At 34.1% G+C, this 22,096-nt stretch overlaps 1 pseudogene; it reads left to right on the top strand.

Moving 5' to 3' along the window:
• The window catches only part of LOC149571534 (DNA topoisomerase 2-like), a 32,426-nt pseudogene that overhangs the window by 7,772 nt on the left and 2,558 nt on the right, over positions 1-22,096 (top strand).

Raw genomic sequence — 22,096 nt, forward strand, 5'->3', positions numbered from 1 at the left:
TGGAATGGAGGATTCAAGACTAGTTGGAACACTTATGTCTAATGGACACAATCTTTCCAAAAAAGATGATTCCAAGGAGGTAGATCATACCACATACATATCAATGATTGGTAAACTGCAATATGTAGTACATACAAGGCCTGATATTGAATTAGTAGTTGGTATGGTGGAAAGATTCTCAACAAATCCTAATGAAAATCACATGACGAAAATCAAGAGAATCATCAAGTATCTGAAGGGTACTAAAGACTATCGATTATGGCACAAAAAGGAGGCAATTTGGATTTGAAAGCATTCATAGATCCTAATTGGGTAGGAAGTGTTGATGACAGGAAGAGCACAATTGGTTGAGCATTCTTTCTTGGTAAAAGACTAGTGTCTTCGAAAACTAAGAAGAAGAATTGCATTTCTCAGTGTACAATAGAGGCATAATATGTGGCAGCAACAATTAACTACTTCAATGTTGTTTGGTTCAATCAACTATTGATAGGTATGAAGGTAGAGATCAATGATCCAGTGGTTATCTTTTATGATAACACCGGTGCAATTAATATTTCAAAGAATCCTGTGATGCATACCAAGACCAAGCACATGGCCATAAAATATCATTTTCTAAAAGAATTGGTCCAAGATAAGAGGTAAGATTGGAATAGGTGAATACTAAAAAACAAATTGTACACATATTCACTAAGCCATTACCTAAGGATGCATTTTTCTATCTAAGAGATAAGTTAGGGGTTATTCCCCTATCTGAAGCTCACTAAATGAAGTTTAGTGATGCATCAACCAGAGCATGTTGAAGATCAGTCAGTTGATGCAGTATTGAAGATAAAAAATTGTATATGAATCAGTACATGAGGTACATTGATATTCACTAAATATTGTCTTTGACATGAGATGTCAAAGATGGAGAGTTTACTATCATATTCACAAAAAAATTCTAAAGAGGGAGAGTTGTGCGTAAGAGGGAGAGTTCAATCATACATAAGAGAAAGAGATGCCAAAGAGGGAGAATCAACTTGGTCTAATATCAAAGAGACAAAGTTTTCTATTAGATTTTTTTTTTTGAATACATAGTTTACTGACAGAGGGAGAAACTAATAACAAAGGGAGTTCACATTGATAGAGGGAGCTCTCACGGATGAGAATCAGAATGAAACTAAGGTTATTTTCCTTATTATTATTTTGCTCTAAAATTTCATTGCATTATGCCATGTTGTGTTGCCATCAATTCCAAAGAGGGAAATTGTTGAATACAACTAGTTAATTGTGTATTGTCTTTGATGTTACACAAAATATCATATCTTTTCTAGTTAGTGCATGCCAAGTTCACTTGGGTGATGAAGGTAGTTTCCTGTGTCTGCCGAGCATTCTAGAGTTTGCCAAGTTCAAAAGATAGTGTCAACCAAGTTCACAAAAGTTGAGTGTTAACTGAGCTCATTCAATTAATGAAGGAAAAGTTGGATGAAACCAGTGTTAACCAAGTTCACTCGATTACCAAAGAAAGTTTGTGAAGATGTAGTGTTAACTGAGTTCACTTGGTTAACACAAGAAAATTATTTCTGAGTTAGTGTCTACCGAGTAGGGTTGACTAATGAAGGATTTTTTTGTTTTACCATATCAAGCTTAATAATTTTGTTTGTTGGTTCTAGCCGATTAAGGAGATGAATATTAATTATTCTAAGATGTATTCAAGATGACTTGATAATGCATAAGGTATAAATATAAGGTCAAGTTGAGGATTCAAAGTAAGTGAATGGAAGATATAGAAGATTCTTAGAGGAAGAAAATTAGATGGATAAGAAGAATATCTTTGTGGAGCTGCAAAGATACATTTGATAAGGAAGGGTCAAGTATACAATCCAGAATTGAGATATGCAATCAGCAATTTAGTTGCACCAAAAATTAGGTCATCTCATTGTTACTCTCTAACCATTGTAGCAGTGATCTAAATATATTAAATGAGTTGGCTTAACAACTATTTGTAAATCCTCTAACAAGGTGACGTTTCTATTGAAGTGTCTGAAGACCTCTAACAAGGCCACTCCTAATAGCATGATTAAATCCTCTAACATGGTCACACCTAACAGTGTGTTTTGTAAACTTTAACAAGGTAGGCTCTTAATAGAGCTCACTTCAGAAGCATAAAAATTAGTAACTAGTTGCAATTGGTGGGTTTTCCCAAATTGGGTTTCGACTTTAAGTCTTGGTGTCACTTGTGTTCATTTTATTTATTTTATGTGTATGCAACTAAGTTAAGTAAGGTTAATCATAGATAGTATCATAACATTTTCATGTTAAGTATTTGGTGAGTTACAATAGATTATTAGTATTAATCAAGTACCTATACATTTTTCAAGCATTAGTATTTTCAGTAGAGTTTATGTTCTGTATAGACATCTAAGGGATTTGAGATTTATTTTTGTGGTAACTGATTCTCCCCTCTCCTCTTAATCACTCCTCTTATATTTCCAATAGAGGTGTCTTAAAACCTATTTTCCATTAATAAAAATCATGGATTTCCATCTTCATAAGCATTAACAACTTTGAGATGAAATCTTACTCATCTATATAAGGGATGAGAAAAAAAGAGGATATTCTTTAATACTAACTAATCAATAATGATTAAGCCCCCAAAATGTCCTCTATACTATTGAATAACTTGGATCTTTTTTGCAAATGTAGTAACATGGCCAATGTGATTGATGTCTTCCAAATATAGATTTAAAGACTTCTAAATATGAGAGGAGGAGACATGTCTCTATAATTAGTAATCATTAGTTAATAAATAAGTATATGTATAACTCATCTTTAAGCATATATGCAATATATTATTGTATTATTATATAATAATATATAATGTATAATATATATAATATATATTATATTACGTATATAATATAGATAAGATATTTGTCTTGAAGATGATTTACCATCAACAAGGTATCTCATGATAAAATCAATCAGACATAAGCTACAACCTTAACACTCCCTCTTAGCTAGGGAGGATTTATAGAGCACATCATGCCCCCAAGAATAAGAAGAGATATTATCTCAGTATAATATTCAATTCACTATGAGACTAAATTTATCACCTTTCATAACACACAATTGAAGTAATTTCCATTACTTTAAAAAAAAGCACCACCTTAAGTGTTTTCTATTTTAGCAACTATGGTGTTTGAAAAGATCCGGCCCAAAGAACCATAACAAGTTTATTATCATGGTGTTCGACAAAATCTAGCCCAAAGAACCATGATAATAGATCTACCATTTGTAAGATTTCCACCTTACAGTGGTTACCTTCTGATTGTTCATTATCATGGTGTCCGACAAAATTTGGCCCAAAGAATCATGATAACATGTCTACCATTTATAAGATCATCGTCTTATAATGGTTAACTTCTTATTGTTCATTATCATCATGTCTGAAAAAATCTAGCTCAAAGAACCATGATAACAGGTCTACCATTTATAAGATCATCATCTTATAGTGGTTCTTTATATTTATATATGTCAATGAAAGATCGTCACCTTTCATTACATATCATATATTAAATAGTAACCACCATGAACCCAGTCAAAAGGTGGTACAAGGGCTTTCACCTCATTCTCTCATAGAAAAATGTATTACAAGGAATTTCACTTAGAACTTATCCCCATAGAGAAGATATCATTAACAAAGGATTGCACCTCAAAATTCTCCCTTTGAACAATGATCTTGGGAAGTTAGGTCCTCTAATTACTCCAATAGAAACTCTCTTCACCAAAGGATGCCTTTCAAACGCCCTCTAAATCTGATATCAATCTTTTGACTTTCTAGTAGTAAGTCATTACTTCCTCATGATATACATAGGAGTAGGCCCATCAAAATCATATAGTCACACACATGTATTTCTAGACTCCCTCTAATTATCAATCTTCTAAGTTCCTACATCACCTTCAAAGAAGTGTCATACTCCCTCTTAATGTAGAAGAATCTCATAATCTTAATCATCAAAGATGTTTTCTTCAAGATCCTCACTTTATCCATCTTAATCGTCAGTGTCTTTGGAACTACTACTATTATATTGAGTCTGCACAATATTTGGTAGCATGTGTAAAGTACCAACTTTCTTTTCTTATCTGCACATGAAGATTCATAAATTGTCCATGTAGATTATTTTAGAATGAAACACTTCCCCTCTAAATAAGGTTCAAGTGGAAATGGAAGATTTACTATTATCCCCCCCCACAATGTAAATTTCCATTCATTCTTATATTGTTGAAATTTTTTTATTGAATGTGACAACTCTTTCTAAGTTCCAACTTGCTCTTTTCATCCATTGAAGCTCCAAACATTCATTAAGCTTAGTAGTAGAAGTGAACACAATCTCATTCACAATATGCCAATATCTTGATTGAGTATGATTGTGCCACTTGAATGACTCTACAAATCATATGTCAAATTTCATTTATCAAAGAGAGACTCATAGATAGTTTATTTAAAGTCACAAATTTCTTAAGATCTACATAAGGGGTAGGCCTATTCACATATTTGCATGAATTTCAGTCCTCTTAACTATTACAATTTATCAATCATTGAAGATTCCATCACAACATTGGTTTAGTCCCTTTGAATCAATATGATCGATATCATTGACAGTTGACGAAACCATATCCTCTATCTGCTCCATCTAACGAAAATGTCAGACTCCTTTTGAAATTAATATCTGTTGTCAATTTCCTAGAAGACCATTCTTGGAGAGAAAAGAAAGATCAAGGAAAATATCTTTTTTTAATACATATACAATTAAGAATATTAATATCATTTTGAATATTAGTAATTTAAGTCATGCTTATTATTAACAACATAATTATACAATAACTCTATTTTATATTTTCAATAATAATAAAAATCTCATAATATTAAAAACATATACATTTATTATATAAACATATTTAAACACATATTTATGAAATAAATACTAGAAATGAGATATACCTTATACCCACTTTGTAGGTTCTGTGCCTAATGCCTCTAAAAAATTATAAATATACACATTTACCCCTTTCTTGTTTATAATACTGGGTACCCTTTGTTTCCTTTCTTCCTATTTAATTATCCAAAGCAACATCTTGAGGACATGTGTTTAGTAGCGAATACAACTGATGTCTATTTTTGATTCCTTGCATGCAGTCATCTCCACCTTTCCAATCCCATCATACATGTCACATCACCTTAATATATTTTCTTCTATCTACCTGCGTTCATTAGCATGAACTTCCCATGTGTCAAGAATTATCTTTGCCCTTGTCTCTCTTACATGGCTATTAGTTGACATCATAATTCAGTTTGATTTGCCAACTTTCAGTAGTTATGGTGGTAATTAATTAGAGGGGAATATTCCTATTCACTCTCCCTTTTAAATTACATTTCTTCTTATTAGAGGCGGTATTGTTTTCTCAAGCTGTTAAGGGCACAATGTGATCCACACACGATATCCTTCCATTTTCATGAGCAACACCCCTATGTGGGCTCACACAAATAGACTACCCACATTTGTACAGTTGGATCCAAAACTTCCATAGCTCTCGACGACATTTATTATGATTCTCAAAAACAAAAAACTCTAAGTTCCAAAGCCTATAACCTTCTTATCTATCTCTTCTAAAATTAATGTTGTAATGGCTACAAAGGCTTCATCCACATTAATTTAATAGCCTAGTGGCCTTAACCACCTTACTCTTGGGATTGCAACCTATACATATGTGAAATCAGTGTCAACTAGAAAGAAAATATCATTGAAATGTTTCTCCACTAGTGAAACTGGTATCCTCAGTCTTTTCTTCATTGACTACATAAAGTCTTCAAAGTAGCTAGTCATTACAGACTCAATAAATTCACTTATTTGTACTGTAAGTTTCTCAATAAATTCACTTATTTGTACTACAATAGATATGTTTGTTTTCCATGAAACTTTACCAAAATTAGGGAATGCATTCTACACATAGAAGAACATACATACAAGAATTGAACCAAATTTTCATTGTGCACTCTTGGTCTTCCTTATTGCTCCCAAATTTTCTATCAATTATTGCAACTGCAACTTGGCAAGGTCATAGGTATGATCCGTCTTGACTATCTTGTAGCCCATCTCAACAATAATAGAAGGTACACTATTGAGCCTGATGGATTGATAGAATTTGTGTGCTATAATCCTCACTGCAAGAGCAATTAGGGGATCTGAGATAGTGTCAATTATCATTCCTCTTTTGTTCCACATTGCTCCTATATTCTTCTCAATAACTTATTTAGCTTCACTCCTTATGGTTTTAGTTTGGTCTGGGGTTAGATACTCTATTACCTTGTGTAAAATAGTCATTGTGATCTTCACTGGTCAATTTTACAACCTTATATAATTATCATGAATTCTGCTCAGAACTATCTTTATCCATTATGTTTTGAAGATGTTGGGGAAATCTAGGGCATGGGTTAACCCTTTTGTCTCTACAATTTTGAATTCATCTTTCAATGATCTATTTTCACATAGTTTCCTATAGGTTTCTCTAATCTCCATGTCACTTATGCTACCTACCTTTCATGTGTAGCAACATCTCACATCTTGAATCATCAAAACTTGCAGTGGTATCATTGATAATGCACCAGAGGGGTCTTGTTTGTAAGCAATATCAGGAATAGCTCTAAATTTTGGTTGTTTGATCTCATTTCTTATCAATTTTACATTCAAAAATTCCTTACCCTCCTTAACCTTAGTAGCTAAAGAACTAGATGCCATTAAAAAAACCTAGGGTTTTCAAAAATTCAAACTGCATAGCTCGGCACACGATAAATACCTTTATAAATTTGTTGAGATGGTGTCAGAAAACTTTTGAATCTTACTTGCAAATGCTTGGAATGATCTTTTCAATTTGTCTTTATCTCTTCATGCTCTTTCTTGTTTCAAATGATGTAAAATGAGTAAAAAATTGAACATATAGACCTTATAATCTTGCATTTAATGCTCAGTTCTTACACAACTATAAACTTGGCTTGAATAGAAATTTCAACTCACTCGACTTCCATAAACTTTCCTTTATGCTTAGCAACCACTACAAGCTCAATCAACACTATCACTTATGATAGCTTGGATCCAACTAACATTTCACTCAATAGCTAAAGTGAAATTCTTCATGCTCGACAGTAACATGAAAACTATCATAGCTTAAAGATTTCTTCTAGATTTTTAACAAAACTTTACATCTTTATTCATGTTTATATAATATTTTCAGAACTAAATCCTTGGAACTAATGTATAATATATTTTTTAAGTATCAGTCCCACACATAACTCTTGATTGATTAATTGGAGGTGGTGTGATCACCTGACCCATTAGGTGAAGTGATCCCATCTGCATTTGCAGTGTTGCTATCTTCTCTTTTCTTCCATGTCTTGTTCATCTGACCTCTGACATTCTCAACATCTACCTCACCTTTTCCTTTTTTGAATTCACTACTAGGTTCCTTTGACCTTGTTGGACAATTCCTTCTTATGTGACCAGTCTCAAACAACTAAAGCATGTAGTTTGACTCAACCATCTTTTGTAGTCACTTCTGAAATGTGTTCTTATGAAATTTTTAGCAACATTTCCATACTCTTGACAATAGTGACAACTATACTTAGTATTATAATCCCAATTATAAGAGTTGTCATTGTGCTTTACCTTTGTCTACTTGTTTGATGACCATTTAGGCTTGGATTTGCACTCATATGCTCTATGTCCATACTTTTGACAGTTATAGCAGTATCTTTCAAATCTTTGTGTGCTTATGGTCTTGATTCTACATTCATGTGCCTGATGTCCTTGTTTGTTACATTTGTGATAGTGACCCATGAACTTTTGTTGAGGATTATGATTTTTAGTCTTGTTCCTACAAACATTGGTAGTATGACCTATCTTACCACAATTATGAAAAGTGGGTTTAGAGTTCTTACCATTGGCATTGTTTTTTTTACCACTTTTAGATTACTCTCCTTCTTTAGTACTAGTATAACCTAATCCAGTAGTATCACTATTGGATCTAGGAGATCTAATCAATTGCTCAAAGTACCTAATAGCTTCACTAGGCTTGTTGAAACTTTCAATAAAATCTTTTTCTCTTTTTAGACCATTTCTAAGTTGTTAATTCTACAAATTTAGTATTGTGATCTCAATATATTTTCCATTCAATTCATGATTCACAATCATGACTTGATTCATTGTCTCTAACTGCATGTTGGCAATTCTTTGTACTTCTGATGTTTTCTCTTCTAGTCTATTAGTCAGTGTCATTTTCTCATCTTCAATCATGAATTTTTCTTTTATGGATTTCTTCTTTTGCTTGGTCACTTCACATAGAAATAGTGATTGGACTTCTTGTTCTATCTTGAGATTTTTGACCTCTTCAGTTAGGGATCCATTCCTTTCCATCAAATCTACAAATGCTGCATCAAATTCACTTGTGTTTCCATCTGCAAAAAAATTAGTAGTGTCAATCTCTTGGTAGTGTGTTTCATTCTCTTCAATAGCCATTTCCTTCCTTCTCTTCAATGATCTCTTTAACTCATCTCTTGCTTCATTCAGCTGATGAAGGCATGTTGTATTTCAATCTTCTAGCTCTCAATAGTCTTTCCAACTTGTAGACTTCCATTTCCAAGATCTTTCCTCAAAGCTGCAAAGCTTTACTTCCAGAGAACAAGGCTCTCATACCAATTGTTGGGAATATAATAGGAAAGTAGACTCTACGACGAGTGTGGGGGGGGGGGGGGGTGGTGAATCAACACTTGAAATTTTTAATCATAAAACCATTAACCTCACATCCATCTCATAATTCAGTAAGCTGAAATACCAAATCAAGCATATACATCCAAAGAATGTAAAGCAAAAAAATTCAACACATGTATGACACTTGATATGATTACCCATAAACCCTCCAAGGAGAAGGTAAAACTAGGGTGGGGATGACACCCACAAATCTTCACTACTGCAGTAATAAAGTGTATCCAATGAAGGTTACAATGTTGGATCATGGAACACGATCTACCCTATGAAAGGTCTGTCCTATTAAATGCTTACAAAGACTTAGGTATTACCATGTTAAAGGATTTCAACACCTTGTTAGAAGTGTGCTGATTAGAGGACTTCAACTTACAATGGAGTAAGCATGATGTTAAAGGATTTAGAATAGCTTGTTAAGACTACTTTGTTAAGAGATTTAACCGATTCACCTGTTAGAATGTCTCATCATGATCCTTTGGTTAGCACTCTGTTGCTTGATGATAGATCACCTCTTTTCAAATGTCTACTTAATCCTTTCTGATAAGATGTATCTCTTCCATCTTCTAATTCCTTTCTCTATTCTCCTCTAACTAATTCTGTAATGTATTTCAAATTACAACTCCTTAGTCACCATGAATGCTCTTTTTTGTGCATACAAAAGCTTCTCTATCCCCCTTCCACATTAATAGAAAGTTTAGTGTTTGTCCTCTTTAAGAAGACCTAGGTGACTTAGGGTTAGGTATGAATCATCAATAGTGATTCACCCAAATTGTTGCTTAATCCTTCCCTTTTTCTAATTGGCTACATGTAATGTATAAAGATTCACAATAAAGATATGTTCTTATCATCTAAGATCATAAAACAATCCTTAAGTTAGCTTTAAAATGGTTTACATAGAAGTTTGTGCCATTACAAACAACTATGTCAAAATTGTATAACTTGTCATTTGAAGTTCCCAATGCTTGACATCAACTACAACTTCAATGCTATCACTCGACATCTAAGTTACTCGACATATACTATCTACTTGACACTTGAGTGACTTGGCATGCACTGCTTACTTGACACTTGAATCACTCAACACATACTATTGATTAGCACTTGAGTGACTCAACATGCACTGTTTGACATATTATGCTCGACATGCATTACTTGTTCGGTTTGAACTAAGTGCATAACTTATAAATGACTTAAGTGTATGGACACTCATTTGTCAAAACCAATTTGAGATCAATAGGAGAGAGGGAAGGATGAATATTCAAATAGAGATGGAGGGATAAATAAATGAAGATGGGTAGAGGAATAGAGATATTGCAAAGAAGAGAGAAGGGTAGAGAGCAGGGGGGGGAGATGGATAGTGATAGAGGAAATGATGGGGGAAGCAATATGGAGATGTAGAGATTTGAAGGTATAGGAAGGGGATGATGGAAAGATGAATATAGAGATAGGACGAGAGAAACTTATATATAGAGATGGACATAGATTGAGAGATCAAGATAGAAAGAGATTTGGGAAGATAGAGAGGGAGAGATAAAGGAGATATGTAAAGAGATACAAATGGTGAGATAGACTCGTAAAGAGATGAAGAGATAAAGAGAGAATGAGAGGGAGAGACACACAATGGGATAAATACTTAGTTGATATTCCATACCTCTACAGCATACCCATTGTACACTAAGGTGTGATTGCTAGTTTGAAAAGGACAGAGTCTTGTACAATATAGAGGTGGCAGGCACACGTCTTCCCATTACGATAATTTTAATATGTATGACTACCCCCTTTTTTAATTATTTAATTTTTTAAGAAATAAAATTTTATTATTTTTGTTTTTTATTTTATTCTTTTAAATTTGATTTTTTTTTTCTCTCTATAGGTACAGATCTGGTAATTTTCTAGCAAGCTCAGTTTTATGTATTTTTCTTTATCAAGCCCTAACCGGTCTAATTAATTTTCTCTACAATTTTCTTCTGTAAATATAAATAAGAACCTAATTTTGTTCTCGCAGTTCTGAGCAAATAAAAAAAATGATAAACAATATTTAAACACCCAATCAAACACAATGCAAATAGATATTTTCCAATGAAATAAATAATCATGGTTTTCAAACCCTACCTTACACCGATGCTAACAATATGGTAGTCGGGTGAAAATTCCCACTGCAACAAAGTCCTTCAAGCTACCCAAATTCCCTTATTTTTTGAATCCCAGAGCTACTCTCCAAAAAAAACCTGTATAATAAAGACCTGAAAACCCTCTAATAAAGAAATCTGATTACTTATTAGGGTTTCTGTCTCCACAAGCTCAAAAATTATAATTATTTATTTAATATTTCTTCCATGCACAATTAATCCACTTTTAATTGACAATATTCTTTTATTCTTTTATTTATTTCTCCAGTTTATCATTTAAAGTAATTTGATAAATTTTTTTAAATTTATTATTTAATTAATAAAGATAACTTAAGTGTATTATTTAAATGCCACAAATTTTAGTTCTTTAATAATTAAATAATAATGCTACACCATAATTAGAGTTTAATATTTAATATATTTTTTCAAATCTTTTTAATGTAATTTTCAAAAATTGAGACTTTTAAATTAAATCTTATAATTTAATTAAAAATCTATTTAATCCCAATAATTCCAAAAATGCAAGATCATCTTATTTTGACAATTTTTCCACTTTTAAATTAAATAACATCTAAAAATTCAATGTCAACGATCAATCCAAGAATCATAAATAACTAGTCTATCATGCAATTCACCAAGTCAAACCTCAAGAAATGCATAAGGAAAATCAACCCAAGTAAGAATCAAACCACATATGCACAAAAGACTCACGAGTTTTAAAAGGGTAGACAATTTTTTACAAGTCCTCCTTACAGGACAAGTATTTTAGGCTATGTTCGGGATTGGACCTGATCATTATCTTCCCATTCTCACCATTTGAGTATTGTAATAGGGTACACTTATCCTGGCAATTCAAGGAAGTCTATGCCCACTACCTACATCCTGCATAAAACATGAGCATGTACATGTGCACATATATATCTAAACTAGACAAACAATGGTAGGGAGTGGTACATCATGTAGATCTCAACTAGCAAGTGCCTACGACTCCCTCCCTTAACCACATCAAACACGTTAGACAAAAAGGTAAAATAGACATGCACACCATAGACATGCAAGTATGGGGTAAGTATCATAATAATTCACAAATCAACTTATCAAATCTTCAGATATAATAATGCATCTCTATGAATACAAACATAGTCATCATTAAAGATATCTCATTTAAGATCGTTATGAAAGCAACCACGTTTACTAACTAGGAATCATCAAAGCATCATTAATATGCAAGTAGTCATATTCATCAAGTAACACGTGAAATATAATCAACAATGTAATCATCTCTAATACACATGTAATCCAAGTCATGAAAAATACAATATAAATGTACATCAAATATCCTTAAAAATAAGACATACATGAAATAGGCCTAAAATAGTTTTGACAATTAGATAAGAAAAGAAACTACGGGTGGGCATTACACTACATTTAAGTCCACTTCATTTACTACCACATATGCAATATCTTCAGCATTCATTATAGATCTCCTTAGCTTGTTCATTTTATAAATTTGACATTGTACCATATTATTTTTCATTTTTCCAGCATCCATGTTTTTTCCCCTAAGGTTACCAGTCATTTTTCAAAACTGATATGTACCAAACAAATAAATTGCAAGAAAGAAAGTATTAAATGGGTTGTAAGAATCTCAAGAAAAAAATTGTCTTTTCTAAGTTCTATTACAAGAGTTTAAACCTATTGGCCACTATCCTCATGTTCCTAGTGGGGTAATTGTAGTTGTGCTAGTGAATGCCAATGATAGAAGCCTTGTGCTACTTCTAATTGGGGGTGAGATGGGTGTTGGAAAAAGTACAATGATCAAAGATATAATAAAAAGGTATTATTTGATTTTATAATCATTATTCATGGGAGTATTCAATATCCATTGTGGTTATCTAATTAAGAAAGCTCCATAGTATAGATCTCTAGTTAAATTCTTCAGTGGTCATGAAACATCATCTTTACTTTTAACATGGACCATGTTTTTCTCAGGATGCATCAAGAATGGCAAGAAGCATTTAGAAAATAAGTCCTAGGAATTTGTGGAAATGATGTTCCCCACACTGACAATGTGAACTGGTTAAAAATTGTTTTGATTATTCTAGTTTGGTTCAAAGAGGGAGAAAATTGGACAAAGGTTACCTTCAAACCTGATTTCGCTAAGTTTATCATGAAGGACCTAGAACCTGATGTAGATTCTTTGATGAAGATGAGAGTACTTGATCTTGTTGGATGTCTTGGAAAGGGAGTCAAAGTTGAACTCAATGGATTTTTTTTTCCAATTAAGAGCTTTGAAGACTATGTGGATCTCTACCTAAATCCAGTTAAAGATTCTGATTCCAAGAGAGAAAGCTTTTAAACTATAAAGACTTACAAACTTTGTAAAACATGTCATGTAACTACTTTATGCTATATTTATAATATATCTAATGCTTTTCTTGGCTATTTAAGACATTTTTTAGAAGTAAATGACAGATGAAAAGTTTGTGTGACCGCAAGTGATGGGCAATTTCAACATGCAAGATAAATCATCTCATGCCTATGTTGCACTTTCTTTGAATTTTATTGAATTTCCTTGAAACTATTAAAGCTATCACCATTAATTTACTCTATTCTTCAAGAACTTCTTTAGCTTATTGTTGTTATCACACGGTTGTGGTTTATGGCATCCCTTAACATTTTTCATGTCTTTTTGTTCATATCATCTTTGTAAATGGGATTGCTACTATTAAGGGTGGTTTGCATGTAGACTATATAAATAGTTAAACAACCACCTATTTAATAAACATTTCAAAGAAGAAGAATAAAAATGCTACCACTCCTCCAAAACCACATGCTGTCAAGAGTCATCTATGAATCTTTGTCAATGCTAAGATTGACAGTCCTGCTTTTGACTCCCAAACAAAGGACACCCTAACAACTCATTAGAATAGTTTTGGTTCAACGTGTGAGCTTATTGACAAATACTTAAAATTAGGTGGGTATAGTTTTTGTCATGCATTAAGCATCTTTGAGCACATGTAATTTTTACATAGGGTTTAATTTAGACATTATTTGACTTGATGACTATAGTATCAAACTATGTACTTAAAGTATACTAGCATGGGTAGATTTCAAACAAAGAAAAGAGATTAAGAAAACTAATGGAACTAAGAAAAAATATTTCCATGAAATCCCCAAACTTGAAGATGTTAATAAAGTAGGTGGAAAGGAATCTATAAAGTGCACTTTAATTTTAATAGAGGGTGACTTAGCCAAGGCTCTTGCTATAAGTGCTTGTAATTTGTTTGAAAAATGGGTTGTACTATGACTGGTTTTGATCAATCTATAAATTGGAATTTTTTAATTACGAGCCTTCTTTTTGATATTAGCTGGCAGGAATAACTATTTTTGGTTGAGATCATTATGGTATATTTCATCTCAGAGGCAAGTTGCTTAATGTGAGGGAAGCCTCACATAAACAGATTGCATACAATTAGGAAACTAAAGATTAAAAAAATCCTTGGTCTACAACAAAATATAGTATATGAAAACAATAAATCTTTAAGATATGGCCATCTGATGATAATGATAGATCATGTACATTGTCTATGTCTGGGACTATATAGCTTATGCTTAAATATGGAAGATCCAACTTGAGTGAGGTTCTTTTTTAATTTGTTCTTTGGCTGATGTAGGATCATTATGGTTCCCACATCAAGGGATTGTTTATCAACTTCATACACCACAACTGGCCATCTTTGCCAAAATTTCCTTTATTTCTTATGGAATTTATCACTCATATTGTTAGGGTAAATGATATTTTTGTACTTACACTAATTTAGATTCTTTATATCTATTGCAACAATTTGTGAGCATAATATTTTGCATCCCCAAACATTTGTCTTGTTGATGTAGACAACACACAAAAATGGAAATGTACTATCCTTTTACACCATTCCTGAGTACAAATCTTGGAGAGAGTCAATAAGTGGATCAACATCCGGTTGGACCATCAAGTACTATAAGGTAATTTTGGATTATTTTTTGTTTTATGTTCTAAAATTTGGGTCTTTAATTAGATGTCTTACTAAAATTTTACTTGTTCCATGGACTACATAGGGTCTGGGTACTAGTACGTCTAAAGAGGGTAAGGAGTAATTCAGTAATCTGGAAAAGCACAAAAATGATTTTTTATGGGTTAATGAGCAAGATGGAGATACGATTGAACTAGCCTTCAATAAGAAGAAGATTGAGGTTAGAAAAAAATGGGTTGAGACAATTTGAGGTGATGAAGGTAGTGTTGAGCTACTGGGATTAAATTTTTAACTAAATGATATTGTTTTTATCATAATACTAATAATGAGTTTACCACATTGTTAGGCTAGGATGGATTCAAACAAGAGTGAAAAACTTATCTCTTATAAGGATTTTGCGAACAAGAAGCTTATCCTATTTTTGAGGGCTGATTAGAAAAGATCTATTCTATTAATGTTGATGGATTGAAGCCATGACAAAGGAAAATTTTGTTTTGTTGTTTCAAGCAGAATTTTGTCAAACAAGAAAAGGGTTCTCTTATAGCACATGTTTCACTTACTTGTCTTCTATGCACTAATCGATACTCATTTTTTCAGATGACATTTTTATTTCTTTTGTAGGTTGCCCAGTTCTTTGGATATGTATTAGAGCATTTTGATTACCATCATGGTGAGCAGAGCCTTGCAAGCACAATTATTGGAACGATACAAGACTTTTTTGGAAGTAACAACATCAACCTTTTGCTTATGGTCAGTCAATTTGGAACTAGGATTGAAGTAAGAATTTTAAGAAGAATAAGTATGCATCTAAATTTTATTGTGAACAAACAATGATTGGTTATGATTTGATGCTTTTATTTTTAATAGGGTGGTAAGGATGCAACAAGTCCTCATGTGTATACATGCTTGTCACATATAACATGCTTCTTTTTTCCAAAAGAAGATGGTGTTCTCATGGATTTTTGGAAGAAGATGGCCAATCTATTGAACCCAACTGGTAAGGATTTTTGTTTTTATCCTTCTGTATTTATTTTGATTATGCTTTTGTACATCCAACAGTGTTCTATGGTGGCAAAAAGGCATATATTATTTTTTGTCTTCTTATTTAATTTCATCTTATCACCTATAAGTTTTGTTTAATTGTTATTTCCTTTATTGTTTAGGCATGTTCCAATCATACCAATGGTACTTTTGAATATAAGTGAAGGGATTGTAATGGGTTGGAGTACCTTTGTACCAAATTACAATCCAAGGGATGTTGTTGCAAATCTAAGACACTTTCTTAAAGATGAACCAATGCAACCAATGGAGCCTTGGTACAAGGGTTTCAAGGTAATGGGAATTCCATATGCTATTTGAGGTTTTCCTGGTTTTTTTGGACTAATGTATTTTTTTGAGAAATTACATCTATTTTGTAACTATTATGCTTTGAGGGAAAGATTGAACATACAACTATAAAGGAGAATGGTGTGACCTATACAATCAGTAGTATTATAGAGAAGATTGAAAACACCACATCAAGAATTACTGAATTACTAGTTTGCAAGTGGACTGATGATTAGCAGAGATTTTTGATGAGCATGATTACCAATAAAGATAAAGATCCATTCATAATAGTATGCTAATTGCAATCATATATTAATATGGTGTGCCTAAGATGAATACTTTTATTAGTTTTAACATGAGAATATCTATATTTTAGGAACTTGACAATCATAATATAGATACTAGTGTCCATTTTGAGGTAGCATTATTAGAGAATAAAATGAAAATTCTCTTTAAGAGGGCCTATCAAAGAAATTTAAGCTAACCACTATTATTAGTACCAACAACATGCATCTCTTTGATGCAAATGGTGCCATTCAAAAATATGAGACTCCAAAGAAAAGTACCTTCTTGAAGCTAATCTATATCTATTTTTTCTACAGGTTTTAATTTTCTTTTATATGGGTGACATTTTTGCAATGAATCTTGAACATTATTCTTTTCATCTTGTAGTACTAGATGTTAGAGTAATTATTCTTTTACACTTATTAATTAGATCGTCTTGATTTAATTAATTTAGTTGTCTATTACTCTAGTTTACTTAAGCTATCTCTTTGGTGCATATAATTAATATTTTATATTAATTATATTGTGCAACCTAGTTTTATTTCCCTTTAGGGTTTCGTTCACCTTTAAGGTTGAACATTTGTAATTTCTTTTTCATTATCTTGGAATACATGTTGCTCTCACTTCGTTGAGATTTCCAAACTATGCTTTTTTCCTTCTCTGGTTTTCCTTCAACAACAGGTTATTTACATGTAGGTGTTCTTGGCAAACCACAAAGTTGGTTTTCTCAACTTCTACATGGTATCAGAGCATCCCTGCTACTGCTTGGTCTAAAGATCTTGAAGCCACAATTTGAAGATGGAAAACCTAGCTTTTTGAGGTTTTTTCTCTTCAATTTAGAGGAGCTGCCTTTTTTTGGTACACTTTGGAAAAAAATAGATGCTACCATTGCACTCAGAAGGCCTAGGATAGTCAAAATTCATATAAAATTTGTCAATTTTGGCCACAGTAGCCTTTGGAAATATTTTTGGCCTCCTAGGAGCCATATGGATTCCAAAAAAAATAAAAAAATAAAAAAATAAAAAAATAAAAAAATAAAAATGCTTTTAAAGCATTTTCACCCGGCGGCCACCAGTGCATTGCCTCGCTACCACTGGAGCACTGCTTGTGCCTATCCAGGGCCTAGCCTCTACTGGCATGCCATTGAGCCTGACTCGCACCCCGCCGCCATCGACGCTTCACCCAACGACCATCACCACTGGCGTAGCACTGTTCGGTGACTGTCGCCATTGCCATCCCACCATTGGGTAGCCACTGTGCAAGATGATGTCATCTTTTGGTCAAGTAACATCATTATTTTGACATGTGACATCATCTCTTGGTCACCGGATTTATTTTCTAGCAGATTTTTTGGTGGATGCTGATGCCATTTTTTGATGTGTTGATGTCATTTTTTGATGACCAAATTTTTTTTGGCAAATGGCCATTTGATGGTCATATGGCTATCAAAATTTTCCAATGTCTATAATTTTCCAGACAGCTCATTCTTTGGAGGACCAATTCATTTTTTGGCCATAATTCGAGCATACAGAGGTCCTTTTTCAATTCAAAAGAAGCATTGGAAAGCTAGTTCCAAGCTAGAGATGATGATGCTAGTTTTATGACGTGGCCATTTGAGCTCTTATTTTTGGTGTTGAAGTAGAGGCTTCAGTTTCCTCCATCTTTTCATTTGGCATCTAGGTTTTCTTCTCAAATTTTGTGCTTTCCATAGTTATTTCTTTGGTTTACGAGGAATATATTTATATATTGTGGGGTGTGTATTTTATTTTTTGTAATTTAATTCAGAATCAACCCTTCTACTTCCATCTTCTTCTCTCAATGTTGGAACCCTCTGTGGCGTGACTAACACCACACAACTACCACAATTGGAAAGCACACATGACTCAACTTCTTATGTCACATGGCTTATGGTCATGTCTAGATGAAAATCAACCTATTCTATAGTGCCCTTTTGAGGTTCTTCAACATAGAAACAAAATGGATGAAGCCATGGGCTTGATTGCACTGAACATCTCTGATAGTCTCTTATTTCATCTGGATGGTTTGACCACTCCTTGGGCTATTTGGACCAAGTTTCACAACTTGTTTGGCACAGTGAATGAGTTCTAGGCACTGCAACTTGATGCATAGTTGACTTCTTTGACACCTACTAGCTTTCCCACTATTGAGGACTTCTTGATGAAGTTCAAATCTCTGTGTTCAATTTTTCAAGGATCTGGGAAAAACAAAATAGATGATGAGTGTATTTTTTTGATACTCTCAAAGTTGTGAAGACAATATCAGATCTTTTCTTCCACTTTCTACTCCACTATGGATGTTTTGGGCAACAGACATCAAATGCCTTCTTTTGAGACATTTTGTGATCGATTGACATAGGAACATGGAAAAATCCAATAGGTGGATGCTTCTTGTTCTTCTAGCCAAGCATTGGTTGCTCAATCTTCTTAGGGGAAACTAAAACTAAAAGCTAAACCGAAGAAAGATACACTAAAAATTGATCCTAAACCTACAACTTGTTGGGTGATGTGACGCGCTCCCCTACCCACAGGTGGTTAATTATGTGGTGTTCCATGTTCACTAACAGTCATGGATTTTGGTGCAACAACATATGGGCCGCACAATTGGTATCAGAGCCTGGTTTTGGCTTGGTAATGGGTTCAAATCTCCCCGGTGCCTTCTCGACCCGCATAAGCACCTGGTATGCACGTCGAGGGGGAGATTTTTGGGTGATGCGACACGCTCCCTTGCCCATAGGTGGTTAATTATGTGGTGTTCCATGTTCACTAACAGTCATGGCTTTTGGTGCAATGGAATATGGACCCCACACAACTAACCCTTCCAAGGTAAATCTTCTTCAAAGTCTACTGAGTCTTCCTCCAAGACTAAGAAGAAATTAGCTGAGACCTATAGTTTTTGTGGAAAGGATCGACATCTTGTTTCTAGGTGTTGGAAACATTTGGAGGCTTTAGAGGAAGCCATGTAGGAGCATCACATTTCTACTCTAAAGTCTTTACCCCCCCTGTAGGGAAAGGTCACACTCTTACTACACGAGCTATGACTTTTAGGCCTACCTGGATTCTTGATTTTGGTGCCCCTCACCATATGAAAAACACTTAGTAGTTGGTCATCTCACTTGCTCCTTGTGCTACTTCATAGATTTCTTTTGAGAACTCATCACATCTTTTAGTCTTGGGTTCTGGTTCTGTTGCATTAGCTGGGGGTTCTCTTCAGGATGTTCTTTTTGTCCCTAACATCTCGATGAACCTATTGTCTATTTATTAGATTTTCCACTCTAACTCTAGTAAGACAATTGAGTTTCACCACATGATGTGATTATTTGGGACTTACATGATTTTGAGTTGATTGTGGCTACTGGGAGTGTTGACTCTACATCTCGCCTATACAGATTTGATGGATTTGAGTCTTCTGATGACACAAGTTCCTGTCTTGTAGCACCTATAGACTCAATAAGCAGCCTTTGGCATGAGCATTTAGGCCATGTTAATTACAGATATCTTTAGTAAATGAGCACATAGGCACTTGTTCTTGGGCTTCTCTAGATTTCCTACTCAAGTGGTGTTTGTCAAGGTTATGCTCTTGGCAAACAACATAGGGATCTTTTTCTACATGGACGAGCTACTCGTGCTTTGGCACCATTGGAGTTGATTCATAGTGACCTCATGTCATTTCTCACTTCTTCTTTTTCCAGTGCTAGATATGTGCTTACTTTCATTGATGATTTCTCTAGTTGTACATGGGTGTACTTTTTCAAGTATAAGTCTGATGTCTTTGATTCATTTTGAGTCTTCAAGATATTTGTGGAGAAGCAATCTAGTCTTTCTATTCGGAAGATACACACAGATAATGGGGGGAGTATGTGAACCAAGCTTTGAGGGATTTTTTCTCTAAACATTGTATTCACCATAAGTTTTCAGTGCCCTACACCCCTCAGTGGAATGGTGTGGTAGAGAGAAAGAACATAATACTTTGGGAGATGGCTAATTGTATGATACAGTCCAAGTCCATGGATTCATCTTTTTGGGCAGAGGCAGTCAATTGTGCCAACTATATTCAAAATCAAATGCCTCACAAGGCCATTTGACATATGATTCCTAAGGAGGCTTGGTCTCATGTCAAGCCTGATGTATCTTCATTTCAAGTTTTTGGTAGTGAAGCATGGGCATTTGTACCCGATGCTCAAAGAAGAGCAATGGAGTAGAAGAGCTGACATCTCATTTTTTTTGGCTACTGTGAGGATGTTAAGCATACAGGTTGTTTGATCCTAATTCCAAAGAGGTCCTATTTCAACGAGATGTCTAGTTTGATGAGAGCCTTCCTGCAGTAAATACCCTGCTTCCAAAGTCTACTTCACTTACCACTACTCCCTCATCCTTTCCAGTCTATTTTTCAGATGATGAGGGTAATGATCTTGGTGATCCCCATTTACCTCCACCACAAGATCCTCCATAGATGCCTAAATGGGCTCATGTTACAGTTGAGATTGCAGGATCTCTCGCTAGTGACCCTTCCACTTCTTGTCACACCTGATCTCATACTATGGGTTCTAGTCTTCTGAGTCATGCTATTTGTGGTGATCCTTAGATATTTGCAATAGTGACAAGACATTCTGAGTGGGACAATGCCATGGAGGAGGAATATTCTTCTTTGATGAAGAATCATACTTGGGATCTTTGTCTTCTTCCTAAGGGAAGAGAGTTAGTGCAATGCAAATGGTTATATCGTACTAAGTTTGTTGCTGATGGTTCTATTAATAAATACAAGGTACGTCTTCATGCAAAGGGTTTTTCATAGGTTGAGGGTATTTATTACACTGAAACATTTGCCCCTATCACCAAGATGAACTATATTTACCTTGTCTTATCCCTTGCAGCTTCTTAGGGATAGCCCATTTTTTAGATGGATGTGAAGAGTGCATTCTTGCATAGTGATCTTACTGAGGATATTTACATGGAGCATCCTTAGGGATTTGTGTAGGATTCCTCCTTGGTTTATAGACTTTGACACTCATTGTATGGTCTCAAACAAGCCCCTCAGGCTTGGTATGAGAAGATGGACTCCTTTCTGCTTTCTATAGGCTTCACATGCTACCATTCTAATTCTACAGTATACATTTAATGTCTTGAGGCTAAGGTTTTGATCCTTGTGCTATATGTTGATGATCTTATCCTCACTCGTAGCTCATCCTCTATGCTTCAGGATGTTTAGTGTGCATTGATGGAATAGTTTGAGATGACTGATCTTGGTTTGTTGCACTACTTTCTTGGTCTATAAATTGTTCAGTCCTCTATTGGGATCTTTGTTTATCAGTAGAAGTATGCTCTTGAAATGCTTCGACGCTTTGACATGATTTATTGCAAGCTTGCTCCTACACCTTTTTAGTTGGGTGTAACCTTGTCTACCTCTTGTACTTTTCCTTTAGTGGATCCTACATTGTACTGGTAGTTGGTTAGCAACTTGTTGTACCTGACACATACTCATCCTGATCTCTCCTTTGCAGTTGGTCTTGTCTCTTAGTTTTCAC

This window comes from Cupressus sempervirens, chromosome 2, assembly GCF_028749045.1.
Source record: "Cupressus sempervirens isolate cs-2001-9-10 chromosome 2, ASM2874904v1, whole genome shotgun sequence".
NCBI lineage: Eukaryota > Viridiplantae > Streptophyta > Pinopsida > Cupressales > Cupressaceae > Cupressus > Cupressus sempervirens.